The sequence below is a fragment of the Chlorocebus sabaeus genome, chromosome 13, assembly GCF_047675955.1.
Source record: "Chlorocebus sabaeus isolate Y175 chromosome 13, mChlSab1.0.hap1, whole genome shotgun sequence".
Lineage (NCBI taxonomy): Eukaryota > Metazoa > Chordata > Mammalia > Primates > Cercopithecidae > Chlorocebus > Chlorocebus sabaeus.
In genome coordinates, this window is record NC_132916.1 from 99811024 (window position 1) to 99835277 (window position 24254).

A 24254-nucleotide genomic window follows, 5' to 3' on the forward strand; every position below is an offset into this window, starting at 1 on the left:
GCAAATAGACAAACCACACAAACTATTCACAAACCATGCATTCAACAAAGGATTGAGATCCAGAATCTACGAGGAACTTCAGCAAAATACAAATAATTCCATTTAAAAAGGGGCAAAGGACATGAACACTTACTAAAAAAAGACAAAAAAGCTGCCAACAAATATGAAAAAATAATCACTAACCATCAGAGAAATGCAAATCAAAACCACAATGAAATATCATCTCATACCTGTCAGAATGGTTTTTATTAAAAAGTAAAAAAAAAAAAAAACAGAAGCTGGCAAGCCTGCAGAGAAAAGAGAATGCTTATACACTGTTGGTTGGAATGTAAATTAATTCAACCACTGTGGAAAGCAGTTTGGAGATTTCTAAACTTAAAACAGAGTTACCAACCAGGCGCAGTGGCTCACACCTATAATCCCAGCATTTTGGAAAGCTGAGGCAGGCAGATCACTTGAGGTCAGGAGGTTGAGACCAGCCTGGCTAACATGGTGAAACCTCGTCTCTACTAAAAATCCAAAAATTAGACAGGCGTGGTGGCAGGCACCTGTAGTCCCAGTTACTCAGGTTTCTAAGGCAGGAGAACGGCTTGAGCCCGGAAGGTGGAGGTTGCAGTGAGCCAAGATCATGCCACTGCACTCCAATCCGGGCAGCAGAGTGAGACTCAGTCTCAAAAAAATAAAAATAAAAACTAAAAAATATATATATATAACAGAGCTACTCTCTGACCAGCAATCACATGACTGGGTATATACCCAAGGAAAATAAATCATTCTACCAAAAAGACACATGCATTCTTTGAACATAATATGCCTGATTAAAAACAAATACACACACAGAAAAAGAAAAGGCACATGCCCTTTGTATGTTCATCACAGCACTGTTCACAACAGACATGGAATCAACCTCAGTGTCCATAAACAATGGACTGGATAAAGAAAATGTAGTACACATACACCATGGAATACTATGCAGCCATTAAAAAGAATGAAATAATGCCCTTTGCAGCAACATGGAGGCAGCTGGAGGCTATTATCCCAAGTGAAATTAACACAGGAACAGAAAACCAAATACATTATGTTCACACTTACAAGTGGGAACTAAACATTGAGCACACATGGACATAAAGATGGGAGCTGAAGCCAGGCATGATGGCTCATGCCTGTAATCCCAGCACTCTGGAAGGCCAAGGCAAGAGGACTGCTTGGAGTCCAGGAGTTCAAGACCAGTACAGGCAATATAGTGAGACTTCGCCTCAATTTAAAAAAAAAAAAAAAAAAAAAAAAGATGGGAGTCATAGACATTGGAGACTACTAGAGGGGGCAGAGAGGGAGGGGGAAAGGGCTAAAAAACTACCTATTGGGTACTGTCCTCACCACCTGAGTGATGAAATCATCCATACCCTAAACCTCGGCAGCACACAGTATACCCATGCAACAAATCTGTACATGTAGTCCTGTATTTAAAATAAAAGGCGAAATTACAATTTTCTTTAAAAAAAAAAAGTGCAAAGATGTGAAATGAAAAGCTGAACTATTGGATATAAATGTTACTTAGTATGACTGGAAGGTGTACTGAGAGGGAGAAGGGGAAAAAACCGTGTGGTGGAAGACAAAGCCTGACAGATAAAGGCAGATCTATGCCAAGGTGTAAACAGACTTAACTCTGTCCTACAGGTAATTGAGGGTCATCTAATTAGATCTGCATATTAGAAGGGTCACTGACCATATTAAAAAGGTCTCTGGTAGAAGAGAGTGGTAGGCAATAATCCAATATGATGAGGGAAAAAAGCACCAAAAGCAGGGCACCAGATAATAGCAAACAATTAGTGAATTCATAAACAAGGAATTAAGTAATTAATAACTGACTGGGTATTTCAAACAAAATTAGAGAAAACTTCATACATATGAGAGATTTAATTCTTTATGTATACAGATTATTGAGTGTCCACTGATCTTATGGGACTTTGTGTCATAAACCCATTAAAAAGCAAATTCAGTACAGCAATCATCTTTTAATAATGCTATTACTCAGCAACTAGATTTTTCTGATTATTCCAATCTGCTGGAATGAAAATACCCTCAAATCAGATATATTCATCACTTGCCCTCCAATTTAGCATTTTGCACAAATGTGCTAGATTACTAATATTAAAGAAATAAAGTAATAAAACAGAATCTCAAAACATGGACAAAAAAACAACGTTTATCCAAACAGTTGGCAAAGTTTTGGTGGGAGTTAGGTTTTTTTTAAAGTAGATTTCTGTAAAATTCTGCTAAGTAGCCAATAAACACTATAATGGGAATGTCTCCCAGTGGAATAATATGCCTGGATTTTTTTATTTTCAGACAAAGACTTGAGACAGACACAATTTATGCATTACTGAGATCCTCTATAAAACCTGGTAAAACCATAATGGTTTTGTCAAGGCACTTAAAAAGTTACTCAAACAGTTAACTTTTCACAAACAAAAATAATCGATCATGCTGATTATATGATCCAAAGCTCCATATGCCTTCCCAGCTCATAAAGCATGGCAGTATCTCAAAGGAATGTTCTTTATAGGGTTAAAAAGCTTCAGTTTCCCCAGAGTTAGAAGTAAGCAAACTTTTTTTTTTTTTTTTTTTTTTTTTAAAGTAGATCTCACAAGAAAAACTCTCTCCTCTACTGTGCTGTGGGCATTTTGCCTTGACTCCTAACCACCAACATACGACGATTTCTTTTAAAGCTGCTGCTTTCTGCCTACCAAAATTCATTCTTGAGTCTTTACACTACCAGCTTTAAGCCCATAGGTATTAAGATCAGATAAATCTCAAGTTTCAGAGTAGTACAAGTACTCAGTTGCTATTTTATAATCTCACTCATTCTCTGGAATTAATTACACAGTGATTATTCAACAATTAAAATTCAACTCAGCTACAATTTTGTCTCACTTCACAAGAATTACCATCCTGGAATAGAATCCATTAGAACTACAGAGTATTCTTCATGAAGGATGAATTTCTTTGCATTGAAGGCTTGAGCCTTTTTCTCTTCAGTTTAGTTGTTCACAATGAAGTAGTATTAATTACAATCTTCTCACAAGTCCCATTCAATATTAACAGTGATTCACAAAGATGCATTTTATATTAATTATCTTATTAAGGTAATAAAAGAGCACATTTTGGTTTTTTTGCTCATATAACCAACAACACTGCCTTCCGCCCCTCCTTCCCTTGTTTGGCTGCTCTCTGCAACGACTGCCAGCTATCACTCTGGGGCTTCCCTTCACTGCTCTCTCCTAAGAACATATTTGAGTCCTTTCGTGTTCAAGAGGGTCTTTGTTCTACCTTTGTACTTAAATTACTGATTGAACACACACATATAATTGAGTTCTGGGTTGAAAGCCATTTTTCTTCAAGATTTTGAGAACATATATTTTAGCATCCAGAACTGCTATGCCTTTTAGGTTCCTGATTATTCATACCCCTTTTTATTTCTTCCCTATGACTTGAAAGCTTGAAGGATCTTGCCTTAATCCTGGGTGCCCTAAACTTCCATGATAATATGCCTCTGTGTTGCTTGAATTCATCATGCTACATACACTAAGAACATGTTTAGTCTGGAAGCACAAATCATACAGTGAGGAATGTTCTGATATTATTTCTGTTTTTTAGATGTCTTCTTATTCAGTTCTTGCCTTCTGAGGTCTATAATTCAATGTTCTCCTTCTAGGAGATTTCCACTCTTACTCTCGCCTCTTTTCTCTTCTATTACCTATGTCTTTACCCCTTTATTCCACCGTCTTGGGAATGTCCTCCACTTGACTTTCTAACCCTTCTACAGAAAATTTTATTTCTGCAGTCACATTTTTATTTTCTCTCCATTGTCTCTGATTCCTTTTGGCTGCTTTTTTCCTTCTATTGCTTTTTTCTTTTTCATGGAAAGGCTTTTCTCAACTTACTTTCCATTCATCTTTAGAAAGTCACTAAGTAGCTAACTAGCAGCTCTATGTAAGTACATGGAGACCTATGACTTCATTCTAGAGTAACTAGGCCCATCTAACTTTTTGGTAGGGATGTTCCCAACTACAGAACTTTTTTTTAAATTCCTACACTATCATCCTAATGATGTTTCAGAAGAAAAGAAGATATAAATGTACATAGACATTCTCCATGTTTATCAAGAAGTACAATGTTTAACAAGGAAAAACATCTTTATAGAATAATTCGGTGTTAATTATTTTCATCATTGCCTTGAGAATGTTTAATAAAGTTTATTAATCTGACAATTTTACATTTCTCATTTTAATTTTTTTTTTTTTTAGAAGGAGTCTGTCGCCCAGGCTGGAGCGCAATGGTGTGATCCTGGCTCACTGCAACCTCCACCTCCCAGGTTCAAGCGATTCTCCTGCCTCAGGCTCCCAAGTAGCTGGGATTACAGGCACCTGCCACTATATCTGGCTAATTTTTGTATTTTTAGTAGAGACGAGGTTTCACCATGTTGGCCAGACTGATCTCAAACTCCTGACCTCAGGTGATCCACCTGCCTTGGCCTCCCAAAGTGCTGGGATTACAGGCTTGAGGCACTGCGCTCAGCACATTTTAAACATTTTTTAAGCCTCAATCCTTAGTAATATAATTGCCTTGTATAAGAATTGTAACTTAATCTTTAACAGTTTGCTGTAAAATGCATTTCAGGTAAGTGGACTATGTTGTCACTGACTTGTATTCTAACTTTCACTATAAAATTGGAAATATTTTCCCTAAGGGGAAAGAGGACTAATCCCAGGGTACAGTAACATCTTTTGAGATCTCTGAAACTTTAAAATCATTATGCACAGTGGCTCATGCATATAATCCCAACACTTTGGGAGACTGAGGTGGGAGGATCACTTGGGGCCAGGAGTTCAAGACCAACCTGGTCAACATGATGAGATCCTGTCTCTACAAAAAAAAAAAAAAAATTAGCTGGGTATGGTGATGTATACCTGTAATCCCAACCGTCTGAGAGGCTAAGACAGGTGAATCACCTGAGCCAAGAGTTCAAGGCTGCAGTGAGCTATGATCACACCACTACACTCTGGCCCAGGCAACAGAGCAAGACCCTGTCTCTAAAGAAAATAAATAAAATAATTATGAAAAGAAACTAAGTTTCACAGAAATGTTCAAATATATACAATAAAGAAAAAGCACAACAACATAAAAATATGAGTATCCAAAACTATCAGAACGATTACTACTGCTGATCGTTCCTCACATATTATACCCACCACCTAGTGGCAACCCCACAAAAAAAAAAAAAGTACTTTCTCAATATTTACGAATGTTTTATTCTAAATGAAGAATTCTACAGCTTGATAAAAGCAGAGGTAGAAATAGGAAACTTCAAAGAAGCTCTACCACTCTGAATAAGCCAGAGAGAAAACACTGTTGTTATTTTTTGGCATAATGACAAAAATAAATGGGATCTTTAGTTTCCACGGCACAAATTCCCCTTTTTTCCCTTTGTAGAAAATAAGTATACAGTCCACCTCATATTCTTGAGAATAATTTAACAGTTTCTTTTGTTAACAAGATACTGATAACCCCATTTCATCATCCAGGGTAACTAATTAACATCTATAAAGTGCAATCATTTAAAAAGTGCTGGATTGGATCAAGTCATGAAGTAAATCCATCTAAATCTAAAACTTAAAAACTTAGAACCAAGTAGCAACAGCAATTATAACTGACTGATGAACCAATTTTTCGGCAGAACATCAGAATTTAACTGTTTTTATAATATGAACAATCCATAACCAGTGTTATTGTTTTCATTTCCAAAACTGAAAACAGGCAGGAAATTTAAGTGACTCATCCATAGCCACATAACAGAGCACTAGGACAAGGCTCCTCTTTGTCCATCAACTGGCTGTCAACTAAACTGTGCCAACCCCTCTACTTTCGTTAAAAAATCTGTTTCTATCAGAGCCCATGGGTAGAAATATTTTGCCATAGAAAAATTCTGCATTTTAATAAATATTACTTAACATCCAATTTTCTGTTCCAAAAAAATGAGTCAAGTATGCGCTGTAATACACATTGCTGAAAGCCAGTTTAAAGTAGCTGGAATGAGCGTGGCTCAGAAGTAACCAATTTTAAATTGTTCAATTTAAACAATTTTAAAACATTCACAAATAAATAGTAACAATTTTAAAACGTTCATGCCAAACACTTCTGCTTCACAAGTATTCAAACAGATCCTTAAGACACAAGATCAAGACACCTTTTTTCATTCTCACATCAGCTGAGGAAAGTCAAAGTCTCCTTGACCGAGCACATTTTACTAACGGAATTAACTTAGGACAAAAGGAATACAGCAGAGTCTTTGTTTTACCTTTTAAGTCTCGATTTTTTTAACCACTTGGAATAGCACATATTATTAAATTTTTAGCATATACGACTATAATTTTAATAATTTTCAGATAATCAAGTTCCACAACTTTACAATGGTTAGAAATCATGGCAATTTTATCCCAGCATTAAAAAGACAAGAAACGTTATACATATTAAATCATAATTCTTTAAAACATTAAATCTCACCTTAAAAATCAACAACTAAGCAACAGATCAAAATTAGAAATTCACAGGACTCCAAAATTTTCTAATTGCATCGATTATTCTTTACAATTAAAAATACAGCTATTAGGCCGGACACGGTGGTTCACACCTGTAATCCCAACACTTTGGGAGGCCAAGTTGAGTGGATCACGAGATCAGGAGATTGAGACCATCCTGGTTAACACGGTGAAACCCCGTCTCTACTAAAAATACAAAAACAAAATTAGCTGGGCGTGGTGGCGGGCGCCTGTAGTCCCACCTATTCGGGAGGCTGAGGCAGGAGAATGGCCTGAACCCAGGAGACGGAGCTTGCAGTGAGCCGACATCGCGCCACTGAACTCCAGCCTGGGCGACACAGTGAAACTCCGTCTCAAAAAAAATTATATATATATATATATACACACATATATTACTATGAGGGAAAAAATAAATCTCACAATTAAAAATGTCATTACATCTTCATAATCACATCTGTTCTTAATTTATAATTTACCTATAATCACAAAAAAATGCCAGAAACTTATACACCAATTATCTCCTATAAAAACTAATGTGATCAAATGTTCAATCTAATCAGTAATACCAAAAATGTATATTTAAATGAGATGTCACCATTCTTTTGACATGGTCCAAAAAATGAGACACTATTTCTAGCCAGGTGCAGTGGCTGACGCCTGTAATCCCAACACTTTGGGAGGCCGAGGCAGGAGGATCACTCGAGGTCAGGAGTTCAAAACTAGCCTGGCCAACATGGTGAAACCCCATCTCTACTAAAAGTTTAAAAATTAGCCAGACATGATGGCACACGCCTGTAATCCTAGCTACTCGGGAGGCTGAGGCAGGAGAATCACTTGAACCCAGAAGGCGGAGGTTGCAGTGAGCTGAGATCATGCCACTGCATTCCAGCCTCGGCGACAGAGCAAGACTCCATCTCAAAAAAAAAAAAAAAAACAAAAAAACAAAAGAGATACTATTTCTGCCTGCAGAATTAGAAAAAAATTTTGTTGTGACACTCTGCTAATGAAGGTGGAACTTACACATTTAAGTACTGTAAACAACTTAAATTGGTATAGTAGCTTTGAAAAGTAACATGACTATATGCATGTATATTAAGAGTCATAAGAAAGTTTAGACTTTTTGACCCAGTATTTTCACTTCCAGGCATCTATCCTTAAGAAAATAATCAAAAGTTTATGTATACAAGACTCAGTATCAACCTAAATGCCCATCTACAGCTAAATAGTAAGTATTCCACCGCAAAGCAGAATGAAATCCTGTCATTTGCAGCAACAAAGACGGACCTAGAAGACAAGACATTATGTTAAGTAAAATAAGCCAGGCACAGAAACACAAACACTGTAAGAACTCACTCATACACGGAACCTAAAGAAGTTGATTTCATAAAAGTAGAGAGTAGAATAGTGATTACCAACGAAAGGGGGTGGAGGACAGGCGGAGGATCAGGAGAGGTTGTTCAACGGGTACGAAGTTACAGTCAGGAAGAATAAATTCTGGCATTCTGTTACACAGTAGGGTGAATACGGCAAATAATCATGTAGGGTTTATTTCAAGATAGCTAAAAGAGATTTTGAACGTTGTTACCACAAAGAAATGACAAATGTTTAAAGTGATAAATATACTTTGATCATTATACTACATATACAAGCATTGAAATATCACATTGTACCCCATAAATACGTACAATTATGTGTCAATTATAAATAAAAATTAATCTTAAAAAAGCTTATATTCTCTGAAGTGGCAGTTAACAAACAAAAGAGGAGGAGAGGGAGGGGCAGGTGAAAAACGAAACAAAGAAAAAAACTTGGAAATAAATATTTAACAATAAAAGGTAATTAACTAAATTACAATACAGTATAATTGGGCATTTGAAGAGTGAACAACCACAGGTTTGATTATTCAGTAAGAATTACCATGAGAAGCTATGACATACAGTGGATAATATGTACATGAAACCTGTTATGGGGATTAAATGAAAGACCATGTATCTCCAATAGGCACTTTTTCACACATTAACATGTTTAAAATTGAGATGTATTTAGCATTTGATGATGTGTCATTACTTAATTGGCAGTGACTTTCTTCTTTCTTAGCAGTATATAAAATATTAAGTGTGTACCTTACAATTCATGGTATTTTAGATTCAATGAAACCTGGTACTGTAATGAATTGAAGACCTAAATTTGAAAGGTAGAAAGTACTCTGAGGTTGGTAACCTGAAACTAGACATCTAAATAGCAAGTGAGTCCAGAGACTGCTCAGCATCTCCCTTCATTTCATCAGTAAAACCTACTTGCAGCATACCAAATAATGTTCATTTTTGGGTTTTGTGAAGGGGTTACACTGCATACGAAGGAATATCATGTTGCCTTTGGTTTTCGAAAAATTTGCTTAATAGTATGACAAACGCTTATTTCTTTCCTTAATTCCTTTCTCCCACCTCCTTCCTCAGGTCCACACTCTCCAGCCCTCTCAACTGCTCCAAGTTCCTCCAAGTATTCCAGGTTTATCCCATCTCTATGCTTTAGCTCAAATGGCTTCTTCTGACAAAATCACTCCAAGCCGGAGGCAGTGGTTCACGCCTGTAATCTTAACATTTTGGGAGGTCAAGGCGGGAGGACCACTTGAGGTCAAGAGTTCAAGACCAGCCTGGCCAACATGGTGAAACCACTTCTCTACTAAACATACAAAAATTAGCTGGGTGTGGTGGCAGGTGCCTGTAGTCCCAGCCACTCAGGAGGCTGAGGCATAACAATCACTTGAACCTGGGAGGCAGAAGTTGCAGTGAGCCAAGATCGTGCCACTGAACTCCAGGCTGGGCAACTGAGCAAGACTCCATCTCAAAACAAACAAACAAACAAACAGTCATTCCAGAACCACGTTCTGGCATCACCTTTCCCTAAGCTTCTCCTGCCTCAGCCCAATCTCCACCCACCAGCCTTTCTCACCTTTATTCCCACTGTGTCCCCCACACACTCTTCCACCAGATCCTGAAAAAAATGATATTGCTTGTATTTACTTATGTTCTTCCCACTAAACTGAAGCACCCTGATGGTGGGGATATCTGATTCATGTATGCATCTATCCCTCAAGCCAAGGACATAGTAAACCCTCTATAAATGTTGTATGCACCAAGGGGTTTAGAGTGCACCACAGACAACTTGCTGAACTAACTATATCCTAGATACTCCAGAAATATTCAAATAGGCATCAAAACCGAATTTTTAGTCCTACATATTTATGCCACAAAATGTGAATTCAACTTTACTTATATATTTTATTTACCCAATATTTTCCCAAAAGAAAATGGTAGAGTAATTAATATTACTATTTGTGTCCATTTTGCTGTATATAAGCTCAAGGGTTTTTAAAATCACAATTGCCTGCCGAATTTTATCAAACTTTTGCACTGTTTTGTTGTTGTCGAGTTTTTTGTTCGAGAGGAGGTCTCACTCTGTCACCCAGGTCAGAGTGCAGCAGCACAATCTGGGCTCACTGCAGCCTCCGCTTCCCAGCCTCAAGCAATATTCCCACCTCAGCCTTCCAAGTAGCTGGGACCACAACACCCACCACCACACCCAGCTAATCTTTTGTATTTTTTTCGCCATGTTTCCCAGGCTGGAAACTTTTGCACTGTTAATGTGCCAAATTCTAATGATTTTTTAAAGTCACATTTATTGAGGTATAATTTACATATGATAAAATTCAACTTCTTAGGAGTACAGTTCAAGATACAAAATAGGCCAGGCATGGTGGCTCAAACTGTAATCTCACAAGTTTGGGAGGCCAAGGTAGGAGAATCACTTGAGCCCAGGAGTTCAAGACAATCCTGGGCAACATAGTGAGACTCCTATCTCTACAAAAAAACTTAAAATTAGCTGGGTATGGTGGTGCATACCTGTAGTCCCAGCTACTCGGGAAGCTGAAGTGGGAGGATCACTTGAGCCCAGAAGATTAAGGCTGCAGTGAGCCATGACTCTGCAACTGCACTCCAGCCTGGAAAACAGAGCAAGACTGTTTCCAAAAAAAAAAGATATAGAATAGTTCCATTCCTCCAAAAAGTTCCGTCATGCTCCCTTTGTAGTCAATTTCATTTGCCTTTCTTAGCTCCTGGCCACCACTTATCTGATTTCTGTTATTATGGACATTAGTTTTGCCCGTTCTAGAATTTCATATATATGGAATCATGTATTCCTGAGTTCTGGTGTCTTTCACTTAGCATAACGCTTGTGAGATACATCCATGCTGTTGTGGCTATCAGTAGTTGGGTTCTATTTACTGCTGAGTAGTTTTCCACTGCATGGGGTTATCTGCTTATCTGTTGATTTGCTGATAGGTACTGGAATTGTTTCCAATTTGAGGCAATTATTAATAAAGCTGCTACAAATACTCATACGTAAGTCTCTGTGTAGACACTGCTCTTGGATAAATACCTGGGGCTAGGATTCCCCGTAGTATGGCAAGCAGCATATGAGAGTTTCAATTGTTCTACATCCTTGCTAGCATTTAGTAGTGTAAGTGTAAAAAATTTTAGCCTTTCTAATGGGTGTGGAGCACCATGTCATTGCATAGGCATCTTTACAAAACAAATGGCCTGAACTCTTCAAAAATTTTAAGGTCGTGAAACACAAAGAAAGATAAATAACTGTTCCAGATGACACGAGACTAAAGTACATAACAAGTGAATGCAACGCATAATCTGGGACTTATCTTTGCTATGAATGATATGCTTCAGACAACTTGTGAACTCCGAATACGGTCTGCAGATTTTAAATTATAGTAGTGATAACTGTTACCTACGGTCAGGTAAGATAATGATTCTGCTATCAAGAAATACACACTGAAGTATTTAGGGGTAAAGGGCAGCATGTCAACTTATAGTCAAAAAGTTCAGAAAAAAACTTGTTCAAGACATGTATATATGTATGTATACGTACAGAGAAAGAGAAAAAGACAATGAAAATGTGGTAAGGGGTTCATCTGAGAAATCTGGGTAAAAGGTATGCAGGAATTCATTGTACAGTATAGCCCTTGCAGCCCTTCTGGAAATATGAAATTCAGAGCAAAATAAAAATAAGAAAAAATACATAAGAATACTACAAAGAAACTATAAAACATTATTAAATTAACAAAGACCTAAATAAAGTAAGCAACACACTATGATCTAAGGTGAGAAGACTCAATGCTACTGAAAATGTCAATTCTCTCCAACATGATCTCCGGTTTAAATGCAATCCCGATTAAAATTTCAACAGATTTTCTTCGGGGAACTTGACAAGCTTATTCCAAAACGTATGCAGAAATGCAAAGGCCAAGAATAGCCAAGACATTCTTCAAGAAGACCTAGACAGGAAGAAAAGATTTACTATAAAGCTACAATAAAACAGCGTGGTAACAGTGCATGAATAGACAGACCAAGGAAAAAGAGCAAAGATTTATATATATAAATATGTAGGCTGGGCACAGCAGCTCAAACCTGTAATCTCAGCACTTTGGGAAGTCAAAGCAGGCAGATCACCTGAAGTCAGGAGTTCGAGACCAGCCCGGCCAACAAGGTGAAACCCCGTCTCTACTAAACACACACATACACACAAATTTAGCTGGGCATGGTGGCAGGTGCCTGTAATCTCAGCTACTCAGGAGGCTGATACAGAAGAATTGCTTGAACCTGGGAGACGGAGGTTGCAATGAGCCAGGATCGTACCACTACACTCCAGCCTGGGCAACAGAGCAAGACTCCATCTCAAAAAAAAAAAAAGTGTTTTAATTAAAAAAATAAACATATAAATATTTAGTGGATTTAATTTACAACAAAAGTAGGCAATGCAGATAATGGGGAAAGACGAACTCTTCCATAAACGCTACAGAGACAACTGGATATCCACTTGGGGGTAAAAAATAAAATTTAAGTCCTACTGCACATCATATACAAAAATTATACATAGGTGGGTCATAAATTACATGTGAAAAGCAAACAATAAAGCTTCTATAAGTTTGTATAGGAGATCATCTTCATGATCTCACAACAGAAAAAAAAAAATTAACACAGAACCCAAAAGCCAGGCAGTGGTAGCACGTGCCTATATTCCCAGCTCCATGGGAGGATTGCCTGAGCCCAGGATTTCCAGGCCGCAGTCGTACCTGTGAATAGCCACTGCAGTCTAGTGTGGACAACACAGTGATACCCAGTCTCAAAAAAAAAAAAAAAAAAAAAAAAAAAGACCAAAACACAAAACAAAACAAAAAACCAGGATCCAAAGCAACATTAATCACAAAGGAACCTTTGTATAAATTTGACAAATTAAGAACTTGTATTCTTAATTACTACACTATACTTCTTCCTCCAAAAGAATATATTTCAGCACAATTTCCAGCTATTCTTATGACTTTCTTTTTAAATAGGAGAAAGCTTGCTACTCTGTGCTTCAAAAGATTAGCCTGGGAAAAGCTACATATAAAACCAATGTAACTTGTACATTATACTGAATTCATTCCTCTGTTTGCCCAGCAATAGAACTGACAGCAATTAATATACATCCCTCTCTCCCCCTTTTCCTAAATTGTAAGAGCCTGACATACAGTGGACGCTCGATAAAATATCCCCTGAATAAATGACCAGATGAATAAATGAAAATTTACATTTACTTAATTAAAAACACTATATAAATCCACATTTGGAGAACAAATAAAAGTGCGCACTGAATACTAACAGCATAATGAATTATAAAGTAACTACTTACATCATTAACCTGCACCCCACCAATTCCAAGGATTAACAAAGTAAACCACAAATCACTTTCAGTTTCTAACAAAGTTTCAAACTAAAGCTACACCCCTCAATCTTCAGCTGATACTTTATTCCTCTGCTCCACAGAGGAATCTTTTTCTTTGCTTTTTTTTTTTTTAAGACGGAGTCTCACTTTGTCGCCCAGGCTGGAGTGCAGTGGCATGATCTTGGCTTGCTGCAAGCTCCGTCTCCTGGGTTCACGCCATTCTCCTGCCTCAGCCTCCTGAGTAACTGGGACTACAGGTGACCGCCACCTCGCCCAACTAATTTTGTTTTTGGTAGAGATGGGGTTTCACCGTTAGCCAGGATGGTCTCGATCTCCTGATCTCGTGATCTGCCTGCCTCGGCCTCCCAAAGTGCTGGGACTACAGGCTTGCGCCACCGCGCCCAGCAAACTTCTCTTTCACTTTGCTCTTCTCTATACTGCCACATCCTATGGAATGCAGGCTTTCCCCAGCCTGATTCTATTACACTCCTAATTCTGGCTTTCAACTTCACCTCCATTCTCTGTGTCCAATCCTTTTTTTTTCTTTTCAAGCTTTCCTCCCAATTCCCAGCCCCTCAAATAAAGTCTCCCCCACTCAGGATCTCTCACGCCACTCATATAAAAAGTCTTGGTTGGGAGCGGTGGCTCACACCTGTAATCCCAGCACTTTGGGAGCCCAAGGTGGGCGGATCACGATGTCAGGAGATGGAGACCATCCTGGCTAACATAGTGAAACCCTGTTCTCTACTAAAAATACAAAAAATTAGCCGGTCACGGTGGCACGCGCCTGTGATTCGGGAGGCTGAGGCAGGAGAATCACTTGAACCTGGGAGGCACAGGTTGTAGTGAGCAGAGATGGCGCCACCACACTCCGGCCTGGGTGACAGAGTGAGACTCTGTCTCAAAATAAATAAATACATAAATCAATAATAATTAAAAAGTCCTTCCACCAAGATCTCCCTTAAGGCAAACTCTGATAAACAAGAATTATATTCAAACTTCTTTCCTCATCCCATCAACCATAAGGCAGAAATCTGACCTCTTCCTAATACACAGCCTACCTTTTTGCTCCCCTCACCTTAAAAAATTCACAAATAAATTGTGGTCTAAATGATAAATTTCCAACTGTTTCACAATGCCTGTAAACACTAAATGATCAACAAAATGATAGGCATTAATCCTAGGCATTAATAGAGGAACCTTGACTTAATTGTCAAAATAATCAATGTTATTGACCTTTTAGACACAGCCCAAGGCCCTTACTAATGATGGTATGTGTCAGCACTACTGAGGCAAGTGGGATATTTTAAATGGCAAAAAAAAAAAAAAAGATATCAAATGCCATCTCAGAGGTGGAAACTATCCCTTCTGGAAAATATTTCATTATTAAAATAAAGACCTCTACCCTGTGAGCCATCACCAAAATACCAGAAGAGAAAAAGGGAGAAATGCTGAAAGACCCACTTAACAAGTCTACTTCAATGTCCTAATTTCCACAAGTTGGGTTACCGGTTCAGTGAACCCAACCAAGTGACCCAGGCAAAATTCCCCATTCAAAATCAAAACAAGATCTTGTACCTATAGGCTATTTTCCAAAGGATAGAGAAATTAAAACTTTAGGAGAAAACTAGAGGCACTCTGAGGAAAGAAAGACTAAAAATCTCTCTGGGAGGCCAGGCTAGGTGGTTAATACCTGTAATCCCAGAACTTTGGGAGGGCAAGGGGAGAGGATCGCTTGAGCCCAGGAGTTCAAGACCAGCTTCGGCAACATAGCAAGACCCCATCTCTACAAAAAAAAAAAAAAATTAAAAATTAGCTGGGCGTGGTGGCGCATGCCTGTAGTCCCAGCTACTCCAGAGACTGAGGTGGGGGGATCACTTGAGTCTAGGCGATCAAGGCTGCAGTGAGCTGCGATCATGCCACTGCACTCCAGCCTGGATGACAAAGCAAGACCTTGTCTTCTCAAAAAAAAAAAAAAAAAAAAAAAAGCTAACTAGCTAACTGAGGATTATCAAGGACTATCACTTGTTCTTTTGTGAAAAGCTAAATTTGCAACAAGTAAATTTCAGAGAGGTCCTTCCACAAAGACAGTCAGAACCCTTGGCCAGACAGAATTTGTTTTCAGCTTAAGAGATAGTATGCACAGCAATAATAGATAAAGGGCAAGAAAACAAGGACACATGAAAACAGGCTAAAAAGGGAAAAGAGAAAGAAGAGAAAGGAAACTTGAATCTAGAGATGGGATAACAGAGCAACAATGAAAAGTGTAACAAACAGAGCAACAAACTGGTTAAGAGAACGGTAAGACATTCAGCACTGAAAACTAAATGAATAGCAGGCAAGGAAGAAATTAGAGATCTGTAACAATCACCACATGAAATGACTCAAGTATGAACCTTTTTCTTTCCAGTTTTCCTTTTAACCAGCTGTAAATAATTAAAAAAAAAAAAATACAATCATGCTGCCCTGTCCCCTCCAAAAAAAAAAGAATTAAAAAAAAAATTCTGTGGAAGCAGCAGCAATAAGAATCTTGAATACAAGGGTAAGAGAAGGTATAAGACGGTATAAGGTGAATTTATCTTGGTATAAGAAACCAAGATAAATCCACAAAATCTATGACAATATAAAACTATTTTAAACTGATACACATTAAGGTAATTAATGTGTATTAAGATAATGAATAGTAATTGCATTTCAGTCTATCACTAACTTCAAACAAAATCCCCAGCACAAGGTCAGATTCAAAATGCAAAGGAAAATGTTTTTTGAAAATTTCATTAAGCCAAAGAACTGTGCAACCCAACCCAAAGTCATCTCAATTTGCTGCCCATACTTTATATGACTCACTTCACTATAATATTTAGAGTAAGGTTACTCAGAATAATTAGTTTCATTCTGAACTCCAGCACCAGTCCTCATCTATCCACGTGTGGTTTAGGTGACACGCTACTCCCCCATCCCTTTGTCTTACCTTTTTTTTTTTTGAAACAGAGTCTCACTCTGTCGCCCCGGCTGGAGTGCAGTGGCGTGACCTCGGCTCACTGCAAGCTCCGCCTCCCAGGTTCAAGTGATTCTTCTGCCTCGGCTGCCCGAATAGTTGGGACTACAGGTACCCACCACACCCAGCTAATTTATGTATTTGTAGTAGAGACAGGGTTTCACCATATTGGCCAGGCCAGTCTCTGAACTCCTGACCTTGTGATCTGCCTGCCTCGGCCTCCCAAAGTGCTGGGATTACAAGCATGAGACCCCTGCCGAACCCCTTTGTCTTGTCTTATCTTGAATAGAAAAAGTTTATCCAAAACACTGGAGGAAACACACACAACCTTGAAAACCTGGAAAGCTGAGTTATCCCCAGCAGAGATCAACGTGTCAACTCCATGCTGGAGATGGAGGCGCTCAAACAATACCCCCCTCTGTTACAGAATGGGTCAAATTCTCCAAGGTATCCTCTACACGTAGCATGCATGCTGTGCACAAACACCACTGAACAGTCACCATTCCATGCACACAATTTGCACTCCTACCAGAAAGACCTCTCCCCTATTCTTCCTGTATTGTATTTCTACTCTCTGCTTCAAAAATTAAGCAAATCTCTCCTCCTCCCTGAAGTCATTCACCCTAACCCTTCTCAGGATTAGGTACCCCTTTCTATGAACCTACTTTTAACTTTACATAGCATTAGTCTCTCTCTGCTTTGTTTTCTACTTTATTGTCAAAATAATCAATTTTACTGACCTTTTAGACATAGCCCAAGGTCCAATTTTGTTACTAAATTTCATTCTCGGCTGGGCATGGTGGCTTATGCCTATAATCCCAGCACTTTGGGAGGCTGAGGTAGGCAGATCACTTGAGGTCAGGAGTTTGAGACCAACCTGGCCAACATGGTGAAACCCTGTCTCTACTAAAAATACAAAAATTAGCCAGGCATGGTGGTGCACGCCTATAGTCCCAGCTACTCTACTTGGGAGGCTGGGGCAGGAGAATCACTGAACCTGGGAGGCGGAGGTTGCAGTGAGCTGAGATCAAGCCACTGCACTCCAGCCTGGGTGACAGAGCAAGACTCTATCTCTAAAAAAAAAAAAGTTTAATCTCTCCTTAGAGTTTAAGGACCAGAATTACATACTGCTTATTCATAAGCAGCCAGTATCTAACATAGTATATCATATATAGGGAATTATTAAATATTTGTTGATTGAAGGGATGAGTAGTAAACGCCCTCTTTAACTCAAATGGCTAAACATAGCTCTATGTTCAGTTAAAACCTGTAACAAACAAAGTTTCAGAGAAGATTAAAGTTTCTGGGAGAACAGATGTATATCATTACTCGTTTATCTTCATAAAACTTCAAATCCAGCATATACCTGACATTGTCTCTATAAAGAACAAAAAAAATTAATATTAAGAAACATTTTCACATCATATATTTATTTATTTTGTTTTATTTATTTTTGAAATAGAGTCTCGCTCTGTCACCCAGGCTGGAGCACAATGGCACAATCTCAACTCACTGCAATCTCCGCCTCCTGGGTTACAGTGATTCTTCTGCCTCGGCCTCCCAAGTAGCTGGGATTACAGGCATGCACCACCACACCCAGGTAATTTTTGTATTTTTTAGTAGAGACAGAGTTTTTGCCATGTTGGCTAGGCTGGTCTCCAACTCCTGACCTCAGATGATCCGCCCCACTCAGCCTCCCAAAGTGCTGGGATTACAGGCATGAGCCACCACGCCTGGCCACATCACATACTTAAAGTGTGCTACTTTAATAATGATCTTTGCCACTATCCATTTTTTTTTCTAGACCTCCAGCCCCCGTTACCCAATTATTTTGCAACAAGTAGATTTCAAAGAGGTCCATGAAGACAATCAGAATCCAGAATCCTTGGCCAAACAGAGAATTTGTTTCCAGCTTAAGAGAAAGTACACACAGCAATAACAGATACGAGGCAAGAAAACCAGGACACACAAAAAGAGGCTTAAAAGAGAAAAGAGAAAGAAGAGAAAGGAAACTTGAATCTAGAGATGGGATAACAGAGCAAGAATGAAAAGTGTAACAAGCTAGAGCAACAAACTGGTTAAGAAAAGGTAAGTCATTTAGCATTGTAAACTAAACGAATAGGCAAGGGAGAAACGAGAGATCTGTAATAATTACCATATGAAATGACTAAAGTATAAAATTTTTTCTTTCTACTTTTCTTTTCAAACAGCCCTAGAAAAAGAATTTAAAAAAAGAAAACACTAAAGTTAATGAACACAATATATAGTTCCTGAAGTGAAAATGACACTTTACAATAAAGTATCAAAAATGAAAGACAACTCAGTCAATTAAAACAAATATGGTGTCTTAAAATGCATTTTTTTTAAACAGCAATTTTTATTAAGAATTTTTTTTTTTTTTTTTTAAGACGGAATCTCACTCTGTCACCTAGACTGGAATGCAGTGGTGCAATCTTGGCTCACTACAACTTCCACCTCCTGGGTTCAAGCGATTCTCCTGCCTCAGCCTCCCCAGTAGCTGGGACTACAAGCGCCCGCCATCAGGCCCAGCTAATTTTTTTTTGTATTTTTTAGTAGAGACGGGGTTTCACCATGATAGCCAGGTGATCTCCTGACCTCATGATCCCCCCGCCTCGGCCTTCCAAAGTGCTGGGATTACAGGCGTGAGCCACCGCGCCTGGCCAAAAACTTTTTAGAATTATTTATTTTACTTATATTCACTAAGCCAGTACAAGACATATAAATGAAATACCATAAAGCAATTAAACAAAACTGTTGACTTACTGCAAAATTCTTAAGAAACCATAAAATAGGCCGGGCGCGGTGGCTCAAGCCTGTAATCCCAGCACTTTGGGAGGCCGAGACGGGCGGATCACGAGGTCAGGAGATCGAGACCATCCTGGCTAACACAGTGAAACCCCGTCTCTACTAAAAAGTGCAAAAAACTAGCCGGGCGAGGTGGCGGGCGCCTGTAGTCCCAGCTACTCCGGAGGCTGAGGCAGGAGAATGGCGTAAACCCGGGAGGCGGAGCTTGCAGTGAGCTGAGATCTGGCCACTGCACCCCAGCCTGGGCGACAGAGCGAGACTCGTCTCAAAAAAAAAAAAAAGAAACCATAAAATACCGAAGACAATATACTATATTCACTGGGTGTGGTGATGCACGTCTGTAATCCAGCTACTCAGGAGGGGGTAACAGGATGATCACTCAAGCCCAGGAGTTTAAGATCAGCTTGGACAATACAGCAAGACTCTGTCTCAATTTTTAAATAAAAAAAAAATCATATTGTACAGTATTTGTAAGGTGTCTTATACCTTGGCCGTTATAAGTAACTAACAACCAAAATATCCATTTCTCTAAATCAGAATATAATAAGTGTCTTGATTCTATGCTGTACTAGACAAACTTGTGTTTTCTTCAGGTTTGAAACTGTCTCCCAAGGTCTTGGCCTTCAAATAATTTCATTCTGGAAACTGAAGAACAAAGAATACTTTTTTCTTTGTATTATAAGTCAAATAAAGCTAAACTAAAATGAACTGGGGGGAGGGAATAAGTGTTTCTTCATATAAAATCACGAACTTGGCTGGGTGCAGTGGTTCGTGCCTGCAATTCTAGCAGTTTGGGAGGCCACGGTGGGCAGATTGCTTGAGCCCAGAAGTTTGAGACCAGCCTGGGCAACATGGCGAAACCTCGTCTCCACAAAAAAAATAATAATAATACAAAAATTAGCTGGGTGTGGTGGCACACACCTGTAGTCTCAGCTACTGGGAAGACTGAGGTGGCAGGATCATCTGAGCCCAGGAAGTCGAAGTTGCAGTGAACTGAAATTGTGCCATTGCACTCCAGTCCAGGTGACACAGTGAGACCCTGTTTCAAAAAAAAGAAAGAAAGAAAAGAAAAAGAAAAAAAAAGAAAGAAATCACAAACTCAACTTTTTAAAAAATCTTTTAAACACAAAGTCTGTGTTTGAAACAGCCAGTCACATTTGTGTAAAGAATTATGCCAGAAAACCCATTTTATCCATCTTTATCACTTGAGCTTGGGAGTACTAGGCCGTGAAGACACAAGCGTAAATTCTGATATTCACCCTTAAGAAAGATACTAATATATTTAACAATGAGATACTTTTCTCATCCATCATAGTTACGAAAATTAAAAACCTGTCACATTGAGTGTCCTCACTTTGAGACTATAAACTGGTAAATCCTCTGAACCAGCATTTCTTAGTACACACCAAGGACATCTGCTGAAGCACTGTTAAGAGAGGAAAAACCACAAACGATCTGAATGCCTATCGGTAAAAAAAAGGTTTCATAAACTATGCTGGATCTGGACAGAGTCATGCAATAATTTTTTAAAGTAAGGTGGGTCTTTATTTTCCAACATGAGCTATTGTTACATTAAAAATCAGAATTGTAAAACATTTTGTGGAGTACAAGATCTTTCATGTTAAAACAAACAAACAAACAAAAAAACACATACAAGGCCAGGCGCAGTGGCTCGGACCTAGAGTTTCAGCACTTTGGGAGGCCAAGGTGGGAGGAATGCTTGAGGCCAGGAATTTGAGACCAGCCTGGGAAACATAGCAAGACCCCATCTCTACCAAAACACACACACACACACACACACACACACTGCACTTTTCTACAAGACTAAAAATGTAAGTAATAGTAAAAGACAGACATATGCACACCAAAATGATAGTAATGCTTGGTTTCTAAATAGAGAAGAACAACCAGGTGGTGCCCTAGGGGAATGCCAACCGCTGTATTATTTTGATTTCTGGTTGGCAAAAGGATGCATTTACTTTTTAGTTGATTAACTTAAAATGAACACAATGTAAACAGATGTTATTCAAAAAGATTTATGGGGCTTTCACCCTTTCTAACCATTGCTGCTAATATTCTTTTTTAAAAAATAATATTATAAGTTCCCTGGCTCATTAAGTCCTTGACTAGCCCAATCTTACCACCTCTGAGAAATTTTATGTTGATGGGATGGCCTAGAATTTATATCTGGAGAAAACAATTTTTAAAAGAAGTGACAATATATTCACAGTGCACAGGATAAAATTATTTATTGAATAGACATTTGTGGAGCATCTATTATAACAGGGAAAATACTAGGCCCTGAAGACACAAGAATAAAATCAAGCATTTACAACTTACAAAAGGAGAAAGACAAGTACACCACAATGTACAGCAATATTTATAGCACTGAGGCATAGAAATGGTGTTTGGTGGAGCAGTGAAGGACAAGGATCAGGACACAGGAACTCCATTTTGAACGGAGTATTAAAAGATGACTAGAATAAAATCTTAAAGAAATGATACACTATGCATTCCACGAAAACAAAACAAAAAACACCAGTGTGCCTATCAAGATTCAAGCTACCTTGTAAGTATCACTAATTACTCATATTAGGAACAGATTAGTCAACTCCATGAAAAAGCCACTTTCCATCCCTGCATAATGGTAGCTCTATGGATTTGTGATTCAGACCATATTCCCTCAAACCAACGCATTGCTAAACTTTAACTAGACATCAGAATTGCTAAACAATAACAAAATAAAATTGAACAACTGAATAAAGCTGAAGCCCTGAGCAACCTAACTGGAAAAGGAGAAGACCCTTTTATAGGTCATAACACCTCCTGACCTGTATTTGGCAATCTGCTCCCCAACTGTGGACAGATAAGCAGCGCAGCCCTCGCGGTTGGACACTGATCTTTGGTAAAGCAGACATCCACCCCAGATGCTGCTGTCTCCCGTACACAGCCCTCAGAGCCAAGGGCGGCCTGGAACCTAAGAAGTTTATTTCCAATTTGGACAGCTGCCAATGCGTCTCATTTGAAGCATCCAGAGACAAGGGCCAGCCCAACCCACCATGGCAGGAGCCAAGGCAGCATTATCTTCTGTATGAGTTCCTGACCCAGAGGTGACCTGCACGATTTCTTCTGTGCCTGCTAAGGGCCCTGGAAGAATTTGCTCAGCTCAGCTGTTATGCAGACTCTAACCTCACCAGTGGCAACATGGCAACCACAAATCCCAAGTCCCGGGAGGATTATACTTAATAGAGAGAACTCACTGGTCTATTGGGACTATTGGCACTGCTGCAAAAACAGCACCTTCTTTACAATGTATAAATGATAATATCAAAGGATAATCCTGTATACATAAATAATTTCTCACCGGGCATGGTGGCTCTCGCCTATAATCCCAACACTTTGGGAGGCTGAGGCGGGCAGATCATCTGAGGTCAGGAGTTCAGACCACCCTAGCCAACATGGTGAAACCCCATCTCTACTAAAAATACAAAAATTAGCCAGGTGTGGTGGCGTGTGCCTGCAATGCCACTTACTCCGGAGGCTGAGGCAGGAGAATCACTTGAACCCGGGGGGCAAGAGGTTGCAGTGAGCCGAGACCGTGCCATTGCACTCCAGCGTGGGTGACGGAGTAAAACTCCGTCCAAAAAAAAAAAAAAAAATAGTCATAATAATTTCTCAATAAACTCCCCCAGTTTTAAGCACCACTTCATAAAAGTAGGGGGAAGAGATTAAAATTAAAGCAAAGGGGAAGACTTCAATCCCTTGATTTTCCTCAATAAGGAAAATCTCTAACAAATATACCATAAAATGTTAACTATTAATTAAGAAGCTACTTTTTTAAAGGTAAGAAGACAATTGTTACATGAAAAGTAAAAACAACCCTGCTGCTTTAGTGTATTTCAATATTTAAAGGGCTAAATGGTCACATAAAATATTAAATTGCATTCATTCACTAATGGTAGCAAAAAAGACCCAATGGAAAGTAAATGAATATCAGCAATTTAGTGGTAGAAAGACACAGAAATTCATGAAAAGAACACGTCAAAAATAAAGATAACTTTATTCAAACTACTGGATTATGGGAAGTCTATCAATTATTTAAATTTATACAGGGCTATAATAAAAATCATTAACCCTATTTGGTACAAAAATATTAACTATCATGCTGTTAAATTATATTCACCTGGAAAAACAAATATATACCATTTTATTATGTAAAAATAAATTAATTACCATTTTATTATGAAAAAAGCATTTATATTACCTGTTATATTTAACATCTCAAAAAACTATTTGCTTTGGACTATGAATGAACATTCATTTACATACTTCATCAAGTAATTATTAAGTGGGGCTATAGCAAGGTGTTACAGTAGTATCATTATAATTACTCTTCTTTATACAGCGGCATTAGTCAGAGAAACAACAACCATAAATTCCAGGTCTAGAAATGAAACTTCCCAGTCACCTTATAAAGATGAAAATGCATTTAATTTTTAAGGCCTTCTAAAAAACTAGTGATTATCTCTATGTAATAGAAGTATCAAAGATTCTTATTCACTTCATTTTGGTTTCGTGGATTTTCAACAATGAACAAATGAATTAATTTTGAAGTTTGGGAAGGGTGGATTTTTAAAGAGGCCTGATTAATTCAGAGATCCGTCACCCATCCTAATGTTTTGCCACCATCTTACACTGCTCTTTCTCACATCTTTCCTCTCTAATACGGTCTCATAGCACCCACAGAAATTCTCCACTGAAGCACAGCCATATGATAAAATGTTGTTTAATGTCCATCTCCCTACCGGAACATAAGCTTGATGATGGTGGAACTGTGTCTGTACTGCTCACAAACCCATCTCTCAATCCTGGCATTGTGCCTCTACATAGCAGGCGAACAACTTTCAATGAATAAACTAACAAACTAGTCTAAAATCCCTCAGAGAGCAGCTGAAGATCAAGCCTTCTACTGTTCTCACCAAAAACTACTGATTGGTACATGAGCACTACCTTCTGCATTTGAAACATGTCTGAATCACCTCATTAGTGTATTT

The 24254-nt window shown here is 38.6% G+C and overlaps 1 protein-coding gene across 8 annotated transcripts in view; it reads right to left on the minus strand.

Annotated features, from left to right (window-relative positions):
* The window catches only part of MYO6 (myosin VI), a 161801-nt gene that overhangs the window by 111491 nt on the left and 26056 nt on the right, over positions 1-24254 (minus strand). Inside the window, exon 1 of one of the 8 annotated variants that reach the window (XM_073022645.1) lies at positions 20122-20240. The exons of the other annotated variants lie outside the window; for them this stretch is intronic. The gene's annotated coding sequence lies outside the window, so the exon portion shown is untranslated. Of the gene's footprint in view, positions 1-20121; positions 20241-24254 lie in introns of those variants that run through there. 8 annotated transcript variants of the gene reach the window in all.